Source organism: Dendrobates tinctorius, unplaced genomic scaffold (assembly GCF_039654945.1).
Source record: "Dendrobates tinctorius isolate UK_male_01 unplaced genomic scaffold, ASM3965494v1 ptg000098l, whole genome shotgun sequence".
NCBI lineage: Eukaryota > Metazoa > Chordata > Amphibia > Anura > Dendrobatidae > Dendrobates > Dendrobates tinctorius.
The window spans coordinates 17,399,743-17,420,428 of NW_027361766.1; positions in this window are offsets into that span (position 1 = coordinate 17,399,743).

Genomic DNA, 20,686 nt, shown 5'->3' on the forward strand with positions numbered 1-20,686 from the left:
GCATCGCCACATTTTGAGAGCTATAATTTTTCCACATTTTGGCCCATAGAGTCATGTGAGGTCTTGTTTTTTGCGGAACAAGTTGATGTTTTTATTGGTACCATTTTTGTGCACATGACATTTTTTGATCGCTTTTTATTCCAAATTTTGAGAGGCAAAGTGAACAAAAACCAGCAATTCCAGAATTTCTTTTGGGGGGGGGGCGTTTATACCGTTCCGCATGTGGTAAAATTGATAAAGCAGTTTTATTCTTCAGGTCAGTACGATGACAGCGATACCTCATTTATATCTTTTTTATGTTTTGGCGCTTTCATACAATAAAAACAATTCTATATAAAAAAATGATTATTTTTGCATCGCTTTATTCTGAGAGCTATAACTTTTATTTTTCCGGCGATGGAGCTATATGGCAGCTTGTTTTTTGCGGGACAAGATGACATTTTCAGTGGTACTACGTTTATTTATATCCATCTTTTTGATCGTGTGTTATTCCACTTTGTTTGGCGGTATGACGATAAAGCATTGTTTTTTGCCGTTTTTTTAAAGGTGTTCACTAAAGGGGTTAACTAGTGGGACAGTTTTATAGGTTGGGTTGTTACAGAAGCGGCAATACTAAATATGTGTTCTTTTATTGTTTAGATTTTTTTATTCAAATATTGATTTAATGATGGAATAAATATTTATTTTATTATGATTGTTTATTATTTTTTTAAAAATTTTTTTATTTCAGTCTTACTTTTTACACTTTGTCCCACTATGGGACACTCATTTTGTGCAGGCTGATCACGTCTATAGCATGCAGATCTGCATGCTATAGAAGCTGTCAACACTGCATGGATTTTACACTGCCCTGAGAGACTTCCTGATCATCAGTGCTCATGACAGGAAGTCTCTCGGGTCTTGAGACCCGGATGTTGTCATAACGACATTGGGGCTCCATGGCAGCGATCGGGATCCCACGTCATGCTGCGGAGTCTCCGATCCAAAGGCAGAAAGGCTGTCAGCCCATCTGCAGGCTCCGAAATGCTGTGATCATGTGTGATCGCAGTGTTCCAGGGGGTAAAGTGCCGGTAGCGGACCGTGACCACTCCTGGCACTTAATGCCGGGCATCAGCTGTGAGAATCAGCTGACACCTGACCACGATCAGCCGCGCTCCCCCCCGTGAGTGCCACTGATCGCCTATGATGTACTATTCCAGCAATGGGAATTAAGTCCCAGGGCACATGGACGAAATAGTATGTCTAATGTCAGAGAGGGGTTAATGTAACATCTCAGAGTTTATGTGAGTAGAGAAAACTGGCAAAAGTACCCCCAGGTGCGTCACAAAAGTTTATAACGTTTATCCTTGAAAAAAAATTAAAAAATGTAAAAAAAAATCACATTTTTCACACAAAAATCTTTTTAGCGCCTCTTTTAAAGCACAGTGCAAAGCTCAGAAGGGAAGCAGCGCTATATTACAGTGCATATTTTGCTGCACTTGTTTGAAGATGCCATGTTACATTGGCAGAGCCCCTGAGGTGCCAAATCAGCAGAACCCCTCATAAGTGACCCTTTTTTTTTTTACAAACTAAACCTTTCAATGAATTCATCCAAAGGTGCAGTGATTATATTGACACCACAGGTGTGTCACAGACTTTTATATACCAATGGGCAGTGAAGAAAAAATAATTTACATTTTTACCACCAAGATTGTGTGTTAGCCCCGTGATTTACATTTTCATACTGCAAATGGGTAAATTTGCACCGAAATCTGTCCCACAACCTCTGCTGAATGTAGAAATACCCCAAGTGTTGATGTACAGTACTGCTTAGCCATACGAAGAGACTCGGGAGGGACAGAGCGCTATTTGCCTCTTGGAATACAGATTTTCCTAGAATAGTTTGCAGATTCCACATAAAGAGCCCTAAGTGCTAGAAAAGCAGAATCCCCCCTGAAGTGACTCCATTTTGGAAATTTATCTGCAGGTGTAGCGACAATTTTGACTCCATGGATGTATTCCGGAAACAAGCAATAGTGGATGTTCCTGAGTGAAAATTGCAAAGTGCCACTGTAGTGACCAGTACATTATGCTCAGCTCATGCTTCTGGAGACACGTACCTGTAAATTAGGTGGGCTTTCATCACTACAGAAATGCCAAGCATGTAGGCTCTAAATGTGGTTTAGGCACACTGGGGGCTCAGAAGGGAGTGATGGGCATTTAGCACGGTGGCTCAGTGGTAAGCACTGCAGCCTTGGAGTGCTGGGTTCAAATCCCACCAATGACAACATCTGCAAGGAGTTTGTATGTTCTCCCCGTGTTTGTGTGGGTTTCCTCTGGGTACTCTGGTTTTCTCCCACACTCCAAAGACATACTGATAGGGAATGTAGATTGTGAGCCCCATCGGGGACAGCGATGATAATTAAACTGTAAAGCACTGTGTAATATGTTAGTGCTATATAATTATTATTATCTGGGAGTGGAGAATTTGATTAATTTTCCTTTTGGGGGGCGAGGAGCCATTTAGCTTTTCCATAGCCTTTATGTTAGCAGTAACATGCAAGCCCCCTATATTTCCATTAACAGATGATGGACCTAAGTGAGGGCTTGCTTTTATTTGGGAATTGAGTTAAAGCTTTTATTGGGAACATTTTACATAACATTTGGGATCACATTTATCCGGTGGTCTACGCTGAGCACTTACTTTGTGGTTTCCATCTAAGGGTATGTGCACCCGTTGCAGATTTGCCTGCAGAATTTTCTGCACAGAATCTGCATCTCTTGGCAGAATTCGCAGGTCAAAATCCACGCTTTTTTGGCAGACTTTGTGCATTTTTTGTGAAGATTTTACTGCGGATTCTCTGCGGATTGGCATGCATTTTTACCCCTGCGGATTTCTATAATGGAATGGGTGTAAGAACGCATGTGGATCCGCAAAAAGAATTGACATGCTGCTTAAAATAAACCGCTGCTGATTCCGTGCAGAATTTTCCGCAGCATGTTCAAAGCTATTTTTTTCAGCATTGATTTACATTGTACTGTAAATCCCTTGCGGATCTGCAGTGATTCCACACGGAAAATCCGCTGCAGGTCCGCAGCAAATCTGCAACGTGTGCACATACCGTAAATCTCTGAGTGACGTGACAGATGAAACCCCCGAGGGATCCATTCACTATAATGAGGCAGCAGATTTATTCTGGACTCTGTCTGGCCTCGGTTCAGTGATGTCCTTTTCAGAAGTGCACGAAACTGTGGCCGACGATACTTTTATTGAATCCTAAAAAGACGGACACCGCCGGAACACAAGTCCTATGGCACAGCCATATAGCTGCTGTATAGCCATCTTGGGGCCAGTAGAGATGCTATCAGGTGTAAGGTGTTACTAGCATATGGATGTAGCCAGGCTCTGTGCCTTTGATTGTCTAACATCCCCTGGTGTGCTAGGCAATTGGTAATTTATCCCAAATCAGTTCCCACAATCCCTCTCACCTGATCCTCTACTCAGTCCTATATATTCAGATGCCTTCTAGGGGGGCACGTGTGCGGGTCAGGCACATGTGTCTCCCTGCAGCATAAGTATCGCGAAAATGCAGTTATTACTACGGCAGTTAGTCTCGGCGGGAGTCAGGACCCCACACTATCTACCTGTCTCTTTTGGGTATGTCTGCTGAGTAAGCCATTCTTATTACTTGGACCTATCTTTTCTTAACCTATCTTATTTCTTCACCATGTTTACATATGCCCTCACAGTGTTTGCTCCTTTAGTCCTCACTCTCCTTCGCTATCCCCAAACCCCAGCAGCCTCTAACCAAATAGTCATCTCCCCTTCCCTCTTTCCTCCACGCCTGACCTCCTCTGCTGAACTGCTCCTCAACCTTAAATCTGTCCGAATGAAACATAAAACAAGCTGCCCACTCTCCTTCTCCCATCTGCTCTCCCTCTCTCTGCTTCTCCTCACTGCTGGCGACATATCCCCCAATCCTGGACCCCCACAGCTCTCACCCCCCTCTACTTCCCCTTCCTACCACTCCCTATCTAATAAGAACTACCACAATCTTTCCAATTTAAAGCCTGTGCCATTGACACCCAACCCCCTGCTCCCTCTCTCGGGTGCACTTTGGAATGCCCGCTCCATATGCAATAAGCTCCATGTGATTCATGACCTCTTTCTCTCTCACAATCTTGCCTTCCTCGGCCTCACAGAAACATGGCAGACACCCTCTGACACCGCCTCCCCTGCTGCGCTGTGTTACGCCGGCCTCCACTTTACCCACACTCCTCGCAATGGCAACAGACACGGTGGAGGAGTGGGTCTTCTCCTTTCTCCCAACTGCACCTTCAACCTAATCCCACCTCTTCCCTCCCTAATCCTCCCCTCTTTTGAAGTCCACTCTGTCCGCATCTACTCTCCCTCCAACCTCCAAGTGGCCGTCATATACCGACCTCCAGGCCCGACCACTGCCTTCATTGACCAATTCTCTACCTGGCTTCTTCATTTTCTTTCAACTGACACCCCCACTATCATCATGGATGACTTCAACATCCCCACTGATACCCTTCAGTCAGCAGCCTCCAAACTCCTGTCCCTTACTTCATCCTTTGGACTTACTCAGTGGTCCTCCTCAGCCACCCACACAGATGGACACACATTAGACCTGGTCTTCACCCGTCTCTGCTCTCTTTCTAACTTCGCCAACTCCCCTCTCCCTCTATCTGACCATCATCTACTCACTTTCTCATCCCTGTCCTCCTCACCTGGCACCCATGTCCAGCAACACGCAGACCCCCACAGAAACCTTGCAAACCTAGAAACCCACGCGTTCTCTGACTCTATTCTACTACTGGCATCCATATCCTCACTCCATGACACAGACAGTGCCACTGCTTTCTACAATGCCACTCTCGCATCAGCTATTGACACGGTTGCCCCTCTCGTTCATGGCAGAATGCGACGTATCAACAGACAACCCTGGCACAATAACACCACTAAAAAGCTCCAGCAAGTGTCCAGGATTGCAGAGCGGCGCTGGAAAAAAACAAATTCGCAAGATGACTTCACCACATTCAAACATGGAACACTCGATTTCAAATCTGCCCTCACCTCTGCTAAACAGGCCTACTTCACAATCCTCGTATCTTCCCTATCTTACAACCCAAGACAGTTATTCAAAACTTTTAACTCCCTCCTCCGCCCACCACTGGCTCCTCCAACCTCCCTCATCTTTGCCGAGGACTTTGCCACACACTTCAAAAACAAGATTGACCAAACAAGGCAAGTCTTCATCACTCAACCACCACAACCCCTTTGTATACCAGACCAATGCCCAAACCCCATAACCTCACTCTCCAACATCACTGAAGGGGAGCTTAATTGCCTCTTCTCCAAATCGCACATCACAACCTGTGCACTTGACCCCATCCCATCCCACCTCCTCCCCAATCTCACCACCACACTTATCCCATCCCTAACCCACCTTTTCAACCTATCACTAACGTCCGGTACCTTCCCTTCTGCTTTCAAGCATGCCACAATCATGCCTATCCTTAAAAAGCCAACCCTCGACCCAACCGCTATGTCCAGTTATCGCCCAATATCATTGCTTCCATTCGCTTCCAAACTCCTGGAAAAGCATGTCCACACTGAACTTTCCTCCCACCTATCATCTAGCTTGGTCTTTGGCAATCTACAATCTGGTTTCCGCCCACATCACTCCACTGAGACAGCCCTGACCAAAGTTACTAACGACCTACTTACAGCCAAATCAAATGGACAATACTCTATACTCCTGCTTCTAGACCTATCCTCTGCATTTGACACAGTTGACCACTGCCTCCAAGTACAGATCCTCTCCTCCTTCGTCATCAAAGGCCTTGCCCTATCCTGGATCTCCTCATACCTTTCCAACCGTACATTCAGCGTCTCCCACTCCCACACCACCTCCTCATCCCACCCTCTCTCTGTTGGAGTCCCCCAGGCTCTGTTTTAGGACCCCTACTCTTCTCAATCTATACACTTGGTCTGGGGCGACTCATAAAGTCCCACGGATTCCACTACCACCTTTATGCTGATGACACTCAGATCTACCTCTCGGGCCCAGACGTCACCTCTCTGCTGTCCAGAATCCCAGAGTGTCTATCAGCCATATCCTCCTTCTTCACCGCTCGCTTCCTCAAACTCAATTTAGACAAATCTGAACTCATCATCTTTCCTCCATCTCACAGATCTTCTTTACCCGACCTAGCTTTAACAATTAATGACATCACACTTTCCCCAGTTCCAGAAGTCCGCTGCCTCAGAGTAACCTTTGACTCTGCCCTGTCCTTCAAACCGCACATCCAAGCTCTTTCTACCTCCTGTCACCTCCAGCTCAAAAATATTTCCAGAATCCGTCCTTTCCTCAACCCTCAATCTACTAAAATGCTTGTGCATGCCCTCATCATCTCCCGCCTCAACTACTGCAACATCCTTTTCTGTGGTCTCCCTGCTAACACCCTCGCACCTCTCCAGTCCATCCTTAACTCTGCCACCCGACTAATTCATCTCTCTCCTCGCTACTCCTCCGCTTCTCCCCTCTGCAAATCTCTTCACTGGCTCCCATTCCCTCAGCGTATCCAGTTCAAATTACTAATACTGACCTACAAGGCCATCTATAACCTGTCTCCCCCATATGTCTCTGAACTAATCTCCTGATACCTTCCCTCACGTAATCTCCGGTCCTCCCAAGACCTCCTTCTTTCCTCCACACTTATTCGCTCCTCATCCAACCGCCTCCAAGACTTCTCCCGAATAGCCCCATTCTCTGGAATTCTTTGCCCCAACAAGTCCGACTATCAACCACATTTGGATCCTTCAGACGGAACCTGAAAACCCACCTCTTCAAGAAAGCCTACAGCCTGCAATGACCCCGCTAACGCCTTCTCTCTCACCACTACCAGTGATATCACCTCAACCAACACCGGAACTGCTACAACCCACCAACCTACTGTCTCCTTCCCCACCATCCTGTAGCATGTAAGCCCGAAAGGGCAGGGTCCTCTCTCCACTCTGTATCAGTCTGTCATTGTTAGTTTGTTTACTGTAAGTGATATCTGTAATTTGTATGTAACCCCTTCTCATGTACAGCACCATGGAATCAATGGTGCTATATAACTAAATAATACTAATAATAAATAATCCACAGTGCTTTCATCTGCCTCATTATAGAGAATTTTCCACCGGGGGTTCTGTCTAGTTCACGTATTTCAAGGACTTACATGGAAACCTCGGAGCAAGCGCTCAGCACAGAGCGCAGGATAAATGCCTTACTGCGATCTTTCGGAGGCAGAACGAAAAAAATCAACAGCATGTGAGGAATTGGTTTTAATTATTTTTTATGCCATTCCTCGTGCGGTATAAGTGATGTTTAGGCGACTTTATTTTTTGGGTTGGTGCAACCATAGTGATACCAGATTTATATTTTTTTTATGTTTGGCTGATGTCAGACACTAAAAAAAGCTTTTTATTGGGCAGCATGGTGGCTCGGTGGTAAGCACTGCAGCCTTGCAGTGCTGGCGTCCTGGGTTCAAATCCCACCAAGGACAACATCTGCAAGGAGATTGTATGTTCTCCCCATGTTTACATGGGTTTCTTCTGGGTACTCCGATTTCCACCCACATTACAAAAACATACTGATAGGGAATGTAGATTGTGAGCCCCACGATAATGTGTGTAAACTGTTGTACTATATAAAAATAAAGATTATTATTGTGAAAATTAGTTTTTGCATCACAATATTTAGACAGCTATAATTTTTTACACTTTTTAATATTTCTTTTTACTTCTTTACATTGTCCCTGGATGGGACATCATTGCATTGCATTGTCCTGATTGAAGCATGCAGGATCCCCCTCCCTGCGCGATGCTCTCTATGTCGCTGTCATTACTGACAGCTGCATCAGAAGGGTTAAATGCACCGATCGTGGGTGTTGCTGCGGGGTCTCAGCTCTTACATAGAGATGACACCCGCACCTGATCGCCACGGTGCTCAGCGTGAGGCCACGCAATAGCGGCACTGCACATATACTGCTGTTTGGGGGAACGCAACTCACACAGAGCAGTGTATGTACAGCGCATGTTGGGAAGGGATTAAATGGGTAGGAAGGACCCCGCTGTGATCAAAACCGCCAAAGGTTGAAGGGTGGAGTGCTCGGTCAGACAACCTACTGTATACATACAAATAACAAAAGATTGACCATCACTTCCAAACAGAATACTAGTGTGCACAGGTGCATACTAAAGGCCCCGTCACACTTAGCGATGCACCAGCGATCCCGACAACGATATGATCCGGTCAGGATCGCTGGTGCATCGTTAAGCGGTCGCTAGTGAGCTGCCACACAGGCAGATCTCACCAGCGACATAGCAGCGGTTGGCGGTCGCTACTTACCTGTCAGACGAGGCGATGAAGACGTCCTCCCGCCCGCGTCCACACGTTGCTCGTCTCCACAGCAGGAAGCCCCAGCAGGAAGCTGACAACGAGAAACAACCCAGGCCGTTCTCGCACGATCAGAGATAATCAGCGGGGGAGCCGGTCGGAGGTAAGTATCACACATAGCGATATCGCTAGCGATATCGCTGCTGCGTCACAAAGCCAGTGACGTTATTGCTAGCGATATCGCTTAGTGTGACGGGGCCTTAAGAGTAGCCATCTCCATATATAACTAACTAACAAATTAAGTTGTACTCTCTAGCGCTATATCATGCAAACATGAAATATGTCAAATTTGAATGGCAGTACTGCTCTGGAAAATAGGAAAGAAAGAGAATATTTAGAGCATAAATTGGCCAATTCATTCATTTATACATAAATTTCCATAAACTAAGTTATGTGTAATATTGAGAAATGACACATGAAAAAAATATTGAACATGCTTACTGAAATGTAATTAATATTTCGTGCAAAAGCTTTTGTTGATGATGACAGTTTCAAGAATCCTCCTGTCTGCAGAAACTAGTCAAATGCATTGTGATTTTTGCCCCAAAACGTGTCAAATCCTGAAGGTTCCGTGGGCTCATTCTATGAACTCTGAGCTTTATTTCCTTACATACATTTTCGGATTCAGGTCAGATGATAGGTTGGGCCATTCCAGCAGCTTTATTTTCTTTCTTTGTAATCAATTGAGTTTCCTTGGCTGTGTGTTTGGGATTATTGTCTTGCTGAAATGTTCACCCTTGTTTTATTTTCATCATCCTGGTAGATGGCTGTAGATTTTTTTATCAACAATGTCTGTGTTCATTTGCCAATCCATCCTTCCTTCAATTATATGAAGTTTGCTAGTGTTGTATGCTGAAAAACAGCCCAACATCTTGATGTTCCAACCTCCAAACTTTTCTGTTAGTATGGTGTTTTTGGGGTGATATTCAGTGCCTTTTGGCCTCCAAACATGGTGTGTATTATGTCATCCAAAGAGTTCAATTTTGGTCTCATTTGACAATATATTGTCCCAGAATGTTACAGGCTTGTCTAAGTGTTATTGAGCAAACTTTAAACGCTCTTGAACATGCTGTTTGTTCAGCAATGGAGTCGTGCATGGTGAGTGTGCAGTATGTTTTACAACAATAAGGTTACAAAGGTCTTGAGACAGCTCACTCGTTTTACCCATCAATAGATGTTTCTTGTCTGGCACCTTGGTAATGACAAACCTTTTTATCAGTTGAACCAGCTGATATTATTTTTCCCTAAGTGGCAGGATTGGTTTCTGTTTACTGATATATTTTAGCTGGTGTTATGATTTTGCATGGCTTTTTGTGCCTCTCTTTCTTTATGTGTTTAATACTTTTTCCATCTGTCATTTATAATTATTACACATAACCTAATTTTTTTACATCTGTGGTTTTATTTCTTTGCCTGTGTGGATTGGGTGGGTTGTTACTAAGGTCTGGTGAGAATTTCATGACAATAGCACTTTTAGAAACATAATTCTTTAGTAAATTGGTAATATGTTCAATATTTATTTCACCCATTGTGTACAGTTTTTCATGTTACACCCACAAACGTAAATGTATTTTACTGTGATTTTATGTGATACACCAACACAAAGCAAGCAAGTATTGCAATAAAGAATGAGAAAAAAATTCAGCCTCTAGATGTAAAAACTTGGTAGAGACATACCCCAAAAGACGTGCAGCAGTAATTGAAGCAAAAGGTTGTCCTATTGACTCAATGGGACTGAATGCCAATGTACGTCACAATTTCAGATTTATATTTTTGAACTAATTAGAAAACCATGTATCACTCTCTTTACCATTCACATATACTTGCTACTTTGTGTTGGTAAATCGCATAAAATCCCCTACAAAAAAAATTAAGTTTGAGGGTGTAACATGAAAAAGTCTGGAATGCGTATATAGATATATATATATATATATATATATATATATACACACACAGTATATACACAGTATATATATATATATATATATATATATATATAGCTATATATTGATATAAATATATACAGTTGTGCTGAAAAGTTTACATACCCTGGCAGAATTTTTGTTTTCTTGGCCTTTTTTCACAGAATATGAATGATAACACCAAAACTTTTTCTCCACTCATGGTCAGTGATTGGATGAAGCCATTTATTGTCAAACTACTGTTTTCTATTTTTAAATCATAATGGCAACCCAAAACATCCACATGACCCTGATCAAACGTTTACATACCCCATTTCTTAATACTGTGTATTGCCCCCTCTAACATCAATGACAGCTTGAAGTCTTTTGTGGTAGTTGTGGATGAGGTTCTTTATATTCTCAGATGGTAATGTTGCCCACTCTTCTTGGCAAAAAGCCTCCAGTTCCTGTAAATTCCTGGGCTGTCTAGCATGATCTGCGCACTTGAGATCTCCGCAGAGTGGCTCAATGATATTGAGGTCAGGAGACTGAGATGGTCACTCCAGAACCTTCACTTTGTTCTGCTGTAGCCAATGACTGGTCAACATGGCCGTGTGTTTTGGATCGTTGTCATGTTGGAACGTCCAAGTACGTCCCATGAGCAGGTTGATGATTGCAAATTTGCCGCCAGTACTTGCTGATAACGTGCTGCATTCATCTTTCCTTCAACTTTGACCAAATTTCCTGTGCCTTTGTAGCCCAAACATGCCCAAAACATCAGCAATCCACCTCCGTGCTTTACAGTAGGAATAGTGTTATTTTCATCATAGGCCTTATTGACCTCCCTCCAAATGGAACGTTTATGATTGTGGCCAAAAAGATCCATTTTGGTCTCATCACTCCAAATTACCTTGTTCCAGAAGTTTTGAGGCTTGTCTGTGTGCTGTTTTCTGTATTGTAGGCGAGATACTTTGTGGCATTTGCGCAGTAATGGCTTTCTTCTGGCGACTTGACCATGCAGCCCATTTTTCTTCAAGAGCCTCATTATTGTGCTTCTTGAAACAGCAACACAACTAGTTTTCAGAGAGTCCAGTATTTCAGCTGATGTTATTTGTGGGTTTTTCTTTGCATCCCTAACAATTTTCCTGGCAGTTGTGGACGAAATTTTTGTTGGTCTGCCTGACCGTTGTTTTGTTTCTATAGAGCCCCTGATTTTCCATTTGTTAATCACAATTTGAACGCTGCTGACTGGCATTATCAATTCTTTGGATATCTTTTTGTATCCATTTTCTGTTTTATACATTTTAACTACCTTTTCCCGTAGATCCGTTGACAATTCTTTTACTTTCCCCATGACTCACAATCCAGAAACGTCAGTGGCTGGATGAAAAATGCAGGAGTCTGTCTGGATCCCAGAATCTCACTCAGCTTTTATGCACACACACTGATTACAAGTAAACAGGTCACAGGTGACGATGTTACCTTTAGTAGCCATTCAAACCCACTTGTGTCAACCTCTGTGAATGTTATCAGGCCAAAATCACCAGGGTATGTAACCTTTTGATCAGGGTCATTTTGGATTTTTGGGTTGTCATTATGATTTAAAAAGAGAAAACACAGTAGTTTGACAACACATGGCTTCACCCAACCACTAACCATGAGTGGAGAAGAAGGACTCTGAAAAAAGGCAAAGGAAGCAAAAATTCTGCCGGGGTATGTAACCACTTGAGCACAACTGTATATATATATATATATACAGTATACTGTATATACTGTATGTATATATACACTGCTCAAAAAAATAAAGGGAACACTAAAATACCACATCCTAGATATCTTTGAATTAAATATTCCAGTTGCAAATTTTTATTCATTGCATAGTGGAATGTGTTTAGAACAATAAAACATAACAATTATCAATGTAAATCAAAATGAATATCCCATGGAGGTCTGGATTTGGAATGATACTCAAAATCAAAGTGAAAAATCAAATTACAGGCTGATCCAACTTCAGTGGAAATGCCTCATGACAAGGAAAAGATGCTCAGTAGTGTGTGTGGCCTCCACGTGCCTGTATGACCTCCCTACAATACCTGGGCATGCTCCTGATGAGACAGCGGATGGTCTCCTGAGGGATCTCCTCCCAGAGACCGGGTGGGCCAGTCCATAGCTTCAATACCTTCATCTTGCAGGAACTGCTGACACACTCCAGCCACATGACGTCTGGCATTGTCCTGTATTAGGAGGATCCCAGGGCCAACCGCACCAGCATATGGTCTCACAAGGGGACTGAGGATCTCATCTCGGTACCTAATGGCAATCAGGCTACCTCTGGCGAGCACATGGAGAGCTGTGAGGCACTCCAAAGAAATGCCACCACACACCATTACTGACCCACTGCCAAATCGGTCATGCTGAAGAATGTTGCAGGCAGCAGATTGCTCTCCACTGCATCTCCAGACTCTGTCACACTCAGTGTGAACCTGATTTCATCTGTGAAGTGCACAGGGCACCAGTGGCGAATTTGCCAATCCTGGTGTTCTGTGGCAAATGCCAAGGGTCCTGCACGGTGTTTGGCTGTGAGCACAACCCCCATCTGTGGACGTTGGGCACTCAGACCAGCCTCATGGAGACAGTTTCTAACCATTTGTGCAGACACATGCACATTTATGGCCTGCTGGAGGTCATTTTGCAGGGCTCTGGCAGTCCTCCTGTTCCTCCTTGCCCAAAGGCAGAGGTAGTGGACCTGCTGCTGGGTTGTTTCCCTCCTACAGCCCCCTCTACATCTCCCTGGCCTATCTCCTGGTAGCGTATCCAGCCTCTGGACACTACACTGACAGACACAGCTGGATGAGCTGCACTACCTGAGCCACTTGTGGGGGTTGTAGAGTCCGTCTCATGCTACCACGAGTGCGAAAGCACAATCAACACTCAAAAGTGACCAAAACATCAGCCAGAAAGCATTGGTACTGAGATATGGTCTGTGGTCCCCACCTGCAGAACCACTCCTTTATTGAGTGCGTCTTGATAATTGCCAGTAATGTCCATAAATAAATAAATAAGCCAAGGCTTGAGAAAGGTCCGTATTGTTAGGACCGAAACGTCGCCACTTTGGGCTGATTAAATAGCTCCATTTTTCATCATGAATGGTGTGCTGCCTCTGATTCTTTTGGACTCATATATACAGTTAGACCCATATATATTTGGACAGAGACAACATTTTTCTAATTTTGGTTCTAGACATTACCACAATGAATTTAAACAAAACAATTCAGATGCAGTTGAAGATCAGACTTTCAGCTTTCATTTGAGGGTATCCACATTAAAATTGGATAAAGGGTTTAGGAGTTTCAGCTCCTTAAAGGGCCTGTCACACTAAGCGATATCGCTAGCAATATCGCTATAACGTCACTGGTTTTTGTGACGTTATAGCGATATTGCTAGCGATATCGCTATGTCTGATACTTACCTCCGACCGCTCCCCGCTGGTTATCGCTGATCACGCGAGAACGTCCTGGACTGTTTCTTGTCATCAGCTTCCTGCTGGGCTTCCTGTGGCGGAGGACGTCTGGATCGCCTCGTCTGACAGGTAAGTAGCGACCCCCGACCCCTGCGATGTCTTAGGTGAGATCTGCCTGTGTGGCAGCTCACTAGCGACCATTTAGCGATGCACCAGCGATCCTGACCGTGTCATATCGCTGGTCGGGATCGCTGGTACATCGCTAAGTGTGACAGTACCTTAACATGTGCCACCCTGTTTTTAAAGGGACCAAAAGTAATTGACAGATTAAATAAAATGTTCATTTCTAGTACTTGGTTGAAAACCCTTTGTTGGCAATGACTGCCTGAAGTTTTGAACTCATGGACTTCACCAGATGCTGTGTTTCCTCCTTTTTGATGCTCTGCCAGGCCTTCACTGCGTTGGTTTTCAGTTGCTGTTTGTTTTTGGGCCTTTCTGTCTGAAGTTTAGTCTTTAACAAGTGAAATGCATGCTCAATTGGGTTGAGATCAGGTGACTGACTTGGCCATTCAAGAATATTCCACTTCTTTGCTTTAATAAACTCCTGGGTTGCTTTGGCTTTATGTTTTGGGTCATTGTCCATCTGAAGTATGAAACGACGACCAATCAGTTTGGCTGCATTTGGCTGGATCTGAGCACACAGTATGGCTCTGAATACCTCAGAATTCATTCGGCTGCTTCTGTCCTGTGTCACATCATCAATAAACACTAGTGACCCAGTGCCACTGGCAGCCATGCATGCCCAAGCCATCACACTGCCTCCGCCGTGTTTTACAGATGATGTGGTATGCTTTGGATCATGAGCTGTACCACGCCTTCGCCATACTTTTCTATTTCCATCATTCTGGTAGAGGTTGATCTTGGTTTCATCTGTCCAAAGAATGTTCTTCCAGAACTGTGCTGGTTTTTTTAGATACTTTTTAGCAAAGTCCAGTCTAGCCTTTTTATTCTTGATGCTTATGAGTGGCTTGCACCGTGCAGTGAACCCTCTGTATTTACTTTCATGCAGTCTTCTCTTTATGGTAGATTTGGATATTGATACGCCTACCTCCTGGAGAGTGTTGATCACTTGGTTGGCTGTTGTGAAGGGGTTTCTCTTCACCATGGAGATTATTCTGCGATCATCCACCACGGTTGTCTTCCGTGGGCGCCCAGGTCTTTTTGCATTGATGAGTTCACCAGTGCTTTCTTTCTTTCTCAACATGTACCAAACTGTAGATTTTGCCACTCCTCATGTTGTAGCAATTTCTCGGATGGGTTTTTTCTGTTTTTGCAGCTCAAGGATGGCTTGTTTCACCTGCATGGAGAGCTCCTTTGACCGCATGTTTCCTTTACAGCAAAACCTTCCAAATGCAAGCACCACATCTCAAATCAACTCCAGGCCTTTTATCTGCTTAATTGAGAATGACATAACGAAGGTATTGCCCACACCTGTCCATGAAATAGCCTTGGAGTCAATTGTCCAATTACTTTTGGTCCCTTTAAAAACAGGGTGGCACATGTTAAGGAGCTGAAACTCCTAAACCATTCATCCAATTTTAATGTGGATACCCTCAAATGAAAGCTGAAAGTCTCAACTTCAACTGCATCTGAATTGTTTTGTTTAAAATTCATTGTGGTAATGTCTAGAACCAAAATTAGAAAAATGTTGCATCTGTCCAAATATATATGGACCTACCTGTATATATATATATATATATATATATATATATACACACACACACACATACACACACACACACAATGGATACTAAAACTATTCAGTCCCCTTTAAATTTTCCACTCTTTGTTTCATTGCAGCCATTTGGTAAGATCAAAAAAGTTCATTTTTTTCTCATTAATGTACACTCTGCACCCCATCTTGACTGAAAAAAAAACAGAAATGTAGACATTTTTGCAAATTTAATAAAAAAGAAAAACTGAAATATCACATGGTCATAAGTATTCAGATCCTTTTCTTAGTAGGGTAGAAGCGCCCTTTTGAGCTAGTACAGCCATGAGTCTTCTTGGAAATGATGCAACAAGTTTTCCACACCTGGATTTGGGGATCCTCTGCCATTCTTCCTTCCAGATCCTCTCCAGTTCCATCAGGTTGGATGGTGAACATTGGTGGACAGCCATTTTCAGGTCTCTCCAGAGATGCTCAATTGGATTTAGGTCAGAGCTCTGGCTGGGCCAGTCAAGAATGGTCACAGAGTTGCTCTGAAGCCACTCCTTTGTTATTTTAGCTGTGTGCTTAGGGCCATTGTCATGTTGGAAGGTGAACCTTTGGCCAAGTCTGAGGTCCAGAGCACTCTGGAAGAGGTTTTCATTCAGGATATCTCTGTACTTGGCCGCATTCATGTTTCCTTCAATTGAAACCAGTCGTCCTGTCCCTGCAGCTGAAAAACACCCCCATAGCATGATGCTGCCACCACCATGTTTCACTGTTGGGATTGTATTAGGCAGGTGACGAGCAGTGCCTGGTTTTCTCCACACATACCATTTAGAATTATCCCTAAAAAGTTTTATCTTCGTCTCATCAGACCGGAGAATCTTATTTCTCATAGTCTGGGAGTCCTTCATGTGTTTTTTAGGAAACTATGCGGGCTTTCATATGTCTTGCACTGAGGAGAGGCTTCAGTCAGGCCACTCTGCCATGAAGGCCCGACTGGTGGAGGGCTGCAGTGGTAGTTGACTGTCACGGAGTGACACGACCCAAAGGGTGATTGGTCAACTAACGGCACATCTCACATACAACGGGATGGTAAAGGTGAGCGGAAGGCCCTAGCAATAGGGAATGAGGGATGGTCACCACCTGAGCTCCAATCTGAGCCTGTCCCTGCACTCACCTAACGCCCTATGCTGATCCTTCCCCCCGCCGCCGTCAGGATACCTCATCCCTATTTGTCACCTAACTCTGCCCTGGCTAGTGCACTGGCTAGTAAGGAGCACTAGCCTCACCTATGTAGACAATAAACACAGGGGGAAGTGACAGACTCCAAAGGGACAAAAAGGTTACTAAAGACCAGACTTAGCTTATGTACACTGCTGCTAAGCTCCACACTGCAGATAATAACAGCAACTGGACTCCAAACGGCAGACGTGGCTGACACCAGAGAACTGCTTCTGCTTGGCTGGTCTCCAGAAAGGACCTGTATCACCAACAGTCAGCTGATGCATCAGGTGACCTTTTAAAGGATGGTGGGAGTGGTCACCACCTGCATCAGCTGACCCATCACCATTGCAGTAACACCAGATTGCTAGAGGGGAAAAACTGACATTAACCCCCGATGGCCTGAAAGGAAAAAAGTTTTAACTGCGAGGATTCAGAGCTGCCACAAATCCAAAAATGGATCGTGACAGTTTCAATGAGGGGCCTCTGGAACCTCAACACCGGACCTCACCAGAAAACGACATATGGTGAGGATGCCTCAATTCACCAGCGTTCACCTCTGCCGTCATCTGATCCTCAGGTTTACGGCAAACGCAGCCCGATGGACTTGACAATAATGTAGGCTCCGGAGGCGCCACAAATCTCCAGAGTGCCGACCTGGGGAATGAGTTGTGTACTTGCATAACTGGGGGTAACTCCAACTGGAAAGTGCCTGGGCTGAGAATGGCCGACACCCGATACGGCCCGATCACCCTAAAACTCCAGGTCCCAGTAGTACACTTCCACCTGACGTTTTTGGTGGACACCCACACGTACTCATTCACACACAGGTCCGGACCTGAACATTTTTTGCCACGCATATGTTTGCCACAAGTTGGTGAACTCTTTTAGATACCGACAACAGAGGCGTCCCCCTGTGTCACCACGCTCACACCCCCACTATGCACAGAGGTAACCACCACCCACCCCTGACCCCTCCTCCTAAGAGGACTCCGACAATCAGGGCTAGCTTGTGGTGAGGGCTGAGTCTTGCCCCTACTCTCTGGCAGCACCTCTGCTGACCACACCAGAGAAGAAGGGGAAGGTTGTAGAAGGACAGCAGAGGTTGTAGCTTCCGGGCAGCAGTACTTACACGACTGGTCCCAGCTGACTATTTCCCTGGACTGCCAATCTATGACACTGTTGTGTTTCTTCAACCAAGGGAGGCCTAAAATGATGGCAGTTGGCATTTCCTCCAAGACGTAGCACGACAAGGACTCTTCATGACGAGTTCCTATACGCAAGTGTATATCATCTACGACTTGGGTCACCCTCCCCTGGCTAAGCGGGACAGAGTCAATGGCCTGGCCTGAATGCTTAGGGGTCTCACCAACATCATACTCATCAGGCCATGGGTCTGGACACAGTGAGAATCCACCAAATTGACTCTGGCTCCATTATACACCAGCACCGGTATATTCTCAGTTACTCCACCAACCACCACTTCAGCAGGTTAGGTACACTGAGAAGAAAAATTGGAGGAAAATATACACACCCTGGTTGCCTCCCTCCACACAACCAGGGGGACGAGGCTCCTGAGGTGGCGTACGTAATTTGGTACAAGCTGGGCAGATATTGTTGAAATGACCAGTCTGCCCACAGTAGAAACATGCCCCCAAACCACGGCAAACCGCAGGCAACCTCGTTTGAGATGCAACTCCTCCCACCTGCATGGGTTCATCCATCTGCACCAGTGTGTCCTCCTCCCTAGAAAGGACTATAGGGCAGATTTGGTGTATGCCTCACCCTGAGGCGTATATCCACCTGGATAGCAAGGGACATGGCAGCTTCCAACGACCTGGGGGCAGCGTACTGCACCAGGGTATCCTGCAGCCTAGGTGACAGACCCTGACAAAAATGGCTCCTAAGGGCAGTGTCATTCCACTGCGTGTCAGTGGCCCACCTCCTGAACCCTGAGCAGTACTCCTCAGCCAGCCGGCCCCCCTGCATGATTTTATGAAGTCGAGATTCCACCAGGAAGACGCCATCAGGATCCCCATACACCAGCGCCAATGCCACAAAAACTCATCTACCAACCGTAAAGATGGTGAACCGGTTGGCAGGGAGAAGGCCCAGGATTGGGGATCACCCTTGAGAAGGGAGACTATATTCCCCACATGCTGTTCCTCACTGCTTGAAGAACAAGTGTGAAGCCTGAAATACAGCTTGCAGGCTTCTTTAAATACTGCAAATTTATCTCTCCCTCCACAGAAACGGTCAGGGAGAGATATTTTGGGTTCCGGTAGAGCCTGCCCTGAGCCGAGACCCAGAACCCCAACAACTGCTGCAGCTGCTGCATCACCTGACATCACAGCTCCTCCAGCTCATCAGTGAGGGTCGGGATCAGTTGGACAAAGGCCTGCATTTGAGCCATGGCTCACCGGAACAAACGGGGATGGAATAGATGAGAGAAAGCCCCTAACAATAGGGAATGAGGGATGGTCACACCCAGAGCTGAAAACCTGTGCCTGTCCCTGCACTCCCCTAATGCCCTATGTAGGTTCTTTCCCCCCGCCGCCGTCAGAATACCTTGTCCCTAGTTGTCACCTATATCTGCCCTGGCTAGTGCACTGACTGTCAAGGAGCACTAGCCTCACCTCTGCAGATAATACACACAAAGGGGAAGTGACAGACACCAAAAGGACAAGGTAACAAAAACACAACTTACATTTCTCTGCTGCAAAGCACCACACAGCAGAATAAGAAAAGCAAACTCAGCAAAGCACCAGTGCTCCCAGAGAGCTCCTTACTCCAGCTTGGTCACTGTAGAATGCTTTAACACCAGCAGTCAGCTGATTCATCAGGTGACCTTTTAAAGGATGGTGGGAGTGGTCACTGCCCACATCAGCTTACCCAGCAGCACTGCAGTAACACCAGATTGCCAGCGGGAAAACTGGCATTAACCCCCGATGGCCTGAAAGGAAAAAAGTTGTAACTGAGAGGAACCAGAGCTTCCACAAATCCAAAAATGGATTGTGACATTGACTTTGTGGAACTTTCTCCCATCTCCCTATTGCATCAGTGGTGTTCAGCCACAGTGATTTTGGGGTTCTTCTTTACCTCTTTCATCAAGGCTCTTCTCCCACGATTGCTCAGTTTGGCTGGACGGCCAGGTCTAGGAAGACTTCTGGTGGTCCCAAACTTCTTCCATTTAAGGATTGTGGAGGCCACTGTGCTCTTAGGAACCTTGAGTACTGCAGAAATTCTTTTGAAACCTTGGCCAGATCTGTGCCTTGTCATAATTCTGTCTCTGAGCTCCTTGGCCCGTTCCTTTGACCTCATGATTCTCATTTGGTCTGACATGCACTGTGAGCCGTGAGGTCTTATATACACAGGAGTGTGCCTTTACGGTACGATATGGACTATTTGTTTCACTTTGTTTCCTGTTTTGTTTTTCACTTTGTGCCGGAAAAGGCTGTTTGTTTGTTTTCTATCGAGAGCAGTTTAGGCAGTTTTAATAATATAGGACAAAAAAAAAGGGTATTCAGCTCTCCATTAGATGAATTCCTGTGGCTTTGGGTGTGGACTCCAGGGTGGTGCTAGGAAAAAGAGGCTGTGGTAATCAAACAAAAATGTTCCAGCAACAAACATCCAAATCAGATGGTTGAATAGACATTAAACCTTCATCTTTATTGCAATATCTTTAAAAACATGCTGTTAAAATTGTAGATCCAGGGGATTACGCGTTTCAAGCAAAAATGTTCTTAGTCATAACCGTGTTACTCTTGGCATCCTATATCACATACAGACCGCACTCTCGGTCTCCTATAATAGATACTTTCTATAAGAGGCTTAGAGTGTTGTATGTACAGTATATAGGATGCCGATATTGCGGTATGTATGCCATATTGGCCTTGTATATGAGATACAGGCTGTCAGACTCCTATTAGGCCTCCTA